Below are 4,547 nucleotides of genomic sequence, written 5' to 3' on the forward strand. Positions count from 1 at the left end.
TTTTGTCTCTCTCCAGCCTAGCGGGATGTAGCTCATGTTAAGACAGCTTCTTATAATAACCACAATGAACGGAGAGATAGTACCCCGTGATTGATGTAGCTCTACCGGGTGTATTCCATCAAGTCCCGGTGACTTGTAAGGACCAAAAGTCTTAATAGCCCATTCAATTTTTTCGTTTGTAATCAGTCGGTTTCCCAGATCAGATAGAACCCCTTCATTCTGGGGGTCATTAGGTTCCACCGGCTTGTTTCCAGGGAAGTGTGTGTCCAGGAGGAGACCTAAAGATTCCTCGCTCGTCGTAGTCCATGAGTTCCCTTGACCCTTGAGATAGCCAAGGTTGCATGGCGACTTTGCGAGAATTCTTCTTAATCTGGCCGCTTCCGTGGTTTCCTCAATTCCCTTGCAGTAACTTTGCCAGGATTAACGTTTCGCAGTTCTAACTGCTTTTTTGTATATTTTTAGATCAGCCTTGTAGGCTTCCCAGTCCTCTGCTGCTCTCGTGGCTTTGGCCTTGTTGAACATTGACCTATTAGATTCACGTAACAAGGATAATTGTTTCGACCACCAAGGTGGTTTGCTTTTTCCCCTGTATCGAACAACCGGGCACCCGGCTGACAAAGAACTATTCATGGCTTTAGTAACCTGATTAACCAACCCCTCCAGCTCCACCGGCGTGGCGGGGTCTTTGGTAGTAAAGTCCTTAATTTATTATTGTAAACCCCCCAGTCGGTATTTCTAACATTTCTGAACTCCCTTACTTGGGGGGTCTTAAGATCTATTTCGAATTCAATATAACGATGGTCAGAATACGATTTTTCCTTCAGTACTCTCCATCTCTTGATTTTATGGGCAAACATGTCTGAAGCCAGAGTTATGTCCAAAACTTCCTCTCTACTCTTTGTTATGAAGGTCGGCTCTGAGCCTAAATTCAAGACACTAAGTTTGTTCCCTAGAATGAAGTCTAGTAACGACTCACCTCTAGCATTCGTGTCCGTACTCCCCCACATCAAGTTGTGGGCATTAGGGAGGCAACCAGTGGTTTGTTCTTGAAGGCTGCTTCCTCGGCCAAGGTCCGAAACCCGTCTGGTGGCACGTCCTTGTCATGGGCCATGTAGGCAGAGGCTACCCAAAAGCTGGTTTTGTCCAGCTCAATGCTTGCCACTACCAGATCGCCGTCACTAAGCTGTGGGAGCAGGAAGATGTTTAAGTTGTTCCTTGCTAATATGCAAGCTCGAGTCTTACCTGCATTTTGTGCGGCAATAAGCTTAAAGCCCTTCATCCCAAGTCCGCAGATTTTATTGCCGTGTATCCACGGTTCCTGGATGAGGGCAACGTCGAGTCCACCGGCAGCCAGGCGGACCTCAAGGTTCGCAGACGCGAGTTTAGAGTGGTGGAGGTTGATCTGGATCAGCTTCATCAGAATCTGCCCGTTTTACCTCCACCATCGTGACATCCACGTCCGCCTCTTCGATCTCCTCACCCTCGGTGTCATCGGCGAGGAGGTCTTCTTCGTAGAATAATGGCCCCAATCCGGATAGCCTCTCCGAGTCAGATGAGCATTGGCTGCTGGGCAACCCTTCTTCACCACCGCTGCGCAGGCCGGACTTGTCGCTCTCCTCACTAAGGTCCAAGCTCGGCTCGTCGCTGCGGTAGATTCGAATGGTTGCGTCATTAAACCCGAATCTCACCATCCAATCCTTTTGCGCCAGTGGGGCTAGCGATTCGGCGTTGAGGATCAGCAACACCTGCCTTCTATTCTCTACTGGCTCCTCTATCTTCCCTACCCTCCAATTATGACTTGGCAGGTCCTTATTACAGGATCTGAAGATCCGCTCAATTCTTTCAGGCTCGGCGGGTCTGGCCGGAATCCAAACTCGAGCCCTCGGTCTGCTAGGAATATCTTCCTTGTTGACGGCCTCGAGGTTGGCTCCCGGCCAAACTTCACCTACCTTACTAACGGCCAACCTATAGAGCTGGGCTGACCTATGGTCCTCGCAGGCGATGAGTTTAGCTCTACCCTGATACCATCCGGAATCATGGCAGAGAGGAGGAGGTCCAGGATTTTCCTCTAGGACTTGGAGGTAGATTTCGGCGATCGCTTCCTCCACCAACCTCCACTTCTCTTTGGGGATAGTCCCTTCCTCCTCCCCTCTGTCGATGATTGCCAGTACCTCACCGCCTCCCTTCACTACGTCCCTGAAGGTGGGGTATTTATGGCCGCCTGTTCTTGGTCTTTTGGTGACCCCTCCCCCTGCCTGTTCAGCAGACCGCTGCCTTTTTGGAGCAGAGCCTGCCGGTCTTCCCAAGCTGGCTACTACTCCCCTCGCCCACTCCAGTGACCTAACCTGCTCCTCCGTGAGCTGCTCTGTCGGCAGGTCCCCGATCTTGTTCACGACCCTCATGGCCGCCTTTTTGTCATAATAGGCCTGCTTCGAGGGGCGGACATGTTTAGCCGACCCCCCCCCCAGGCCTGTGTTTGCAACTTTCCTCGAGCTGCTCGGAATGTCGGCAGCATCCTGCCGGGTTATTTTCGAAGCAGGTGCCGAACCCCGCCCTTGGGTTAAGGTGTGTGTGCTTTGGGGTCTGACTTCCCTAGGTGGAGCTGACGCTGCAGCTCCTGCCATGAATCGGTTGGAGACCGGTTTGCCCAAGCCTCCACTCCCCCCTCTGCCTCCTATGGTACTCGTACCAGGACCAGCCCTACCGCTTAAGCCCCCTCTAACTCCGGTCACTGGCGGTCCGATAAATGCCCTGCTCGAGGCTGTAGCATTAATTGGAGCCACCCCTGTCGGTTTTTTTTGGAGGGCCGTCCTCCTTGTTGTGCTGTTTTTTGTTGTAAATTGCGCTCATAATTTTGGTTCCACGAGTGTCGGACAATGGAGGTCCGCCCGCACAGAGGTCCGTGTGCGCAGGTAAGGCTTGATAGAACCGGAGGTCGCCAGGTATCCGGAGCACTCCGTTCGAGACTGGGCTATTTGTTAATCTGGGTCCCCAGCCAGGCTGAACATCAGCACGGGTCGTCTAACACCTTGTTCCAACCCAGAGCTTTTTTTAGAGAGGTTTGCTCCTCCATTACCTCCATAGGCCACGATCAAAAACCATTTCCATATAACTTAGCTATTGAGGAGCTTAAGCACATAGCACTGATTTCTGATCTTAGCTGGACACCATTCTGACATCGTACAGAACCTAAATTGTAGTGGCCATTACCAGTCGGCACCCTCGTGGAGGGTTCAGCCGGAGGATTTTCGCCGACCGAAAATTACCCTAAGAAAATAAAATAAAGGATATGTTAAAGAATTCACTAGAACCGCTACATAAATAGAAAAGTTACAACCTTTTTAAAGGAGCATATAAAAACTTTTATTACTTAGGGCGTGTGTAAATCGGTAACAATGTTTATGGGGAAAGCTGTTGAATAATACTTTTACTATGGTGAGACAGTTTTGCCAATCTGCGGTGTGAAATGAAATATTTTTTGACAGCAGTAAAATTTTGATAACCGCAGATTTATGCGGAATAAAATATTACAAATTGAAGTGAAATAAATATTTTAAGAAAACAGCTACCATCGTTGATTGATCAATTTAAGCTTTTATTTTACGAAAAATTACACAAATCAACAATCTTTGCGATTGTCAAAATTTTCTATGCATTTGTCAAAAATTTCTCTAGCCTCATGAGCTACTGAAATTTTATTCACCTCATAGTTGTCAAAAATTTTCTCGCCGCGAACTTTGTTACCGATTCACACACGCTCTTAGTGAATATTTTATTTTATGAACTCTCAACTTTGGAAAACGAAAAAAAAGTAAACTGTGAATATAAATCTGATTTAGTTCTAACAAGGACTTTAAAATCTTTAGTGAAAAGCGGATTTATTTTTAACAAGGACTTTAAAAACTTTATAGAGATCTTTAGTTGGAAAACGCGTCGCGCTCACAATTTAAAAGACATTTTTAATAGACAGTTACTTTCATCAGATCCTCTGATTACTTGCACGCGGTTGTTGCCACAATCCGGAGACCTTTCTTTGGCGAAGCAATGGAGTTAGTAATAGAACTTGAAGCGAATAATATTAGTTGGGGCTTGGATGGGATTTAGATTCCGACTGTGAGGAATAAGTGTCATAGTGTCCATAATATAATGGTTATCAAAACTATAAGACACCCACATATAGACAAGTTTTGACAATTTTTGAATTATTATTTAGTTTTAATTATTTTTTATTAATGTTTTTAATTTGTATGCTTAATTTGTAAATCTCTTTAAATTTAAAATATAATGCGGCATATTCAACATTGAATCAAAGATGAAGCTAAAAATAATTTCGAATTTTTTTCCCAATTTTACTTAAAAAGTGCTTAAAGAGAGCTGAAATTATTTCGACTTTCAACTTTGTTTTGACCATACACATATCCCATTATTTTTTACTTTGAAACATAAATTTTTGTAAATATTTCTTTCCTATCTTTTACTATCGAACTAATCTCTATATAAATGACTTCCCCTGCTTCATGCTCTTTCCTAGTGATTATAACAAATAC

The 4,547-nt window shown here is 45.5% G+C and overlaps 1 long non-coding RNA gene across 1 annotated transcript; it reads right to left on the reverse strand.

Moving 5' to 3' along the window:
• Positions 1–1,094: 1,094 nt before the first annotated feature.
• On the reverse strand, positions 1,095–1,419 carry LOC118749751. Its single transcript, XR_004994281.1, has 2 exons — positions 1,243–1,419; positions 1,095–1,183 (listed from the first exon to the last, which is right to left on the reverse strand). It is a non-coding gene; the product is annotated as an uncharacterized LOC118749751 (long non-coding RNA).
• Between the last annotated feature and the right edge of the window lie 3,128 nt (positions 1,420–4,547).

This window comes from Rhagoletis pomonella, unplaced genomic scaffold, assembly GCF_013731165.1.
Source record: "Rhagoletis pomonella isolate Grant_MI unplaced genomic scaffold, Rhpom_1.0 Rhpom_scaffold_00042, whole genome shotgun sequence".
NCBI classification, from domain to species: Eukaryota; Metazoa; Arthropoda; class Insecta; order Diptera; family Tephritidae; genus Rhagoletis; species Rhagoletis pomonella.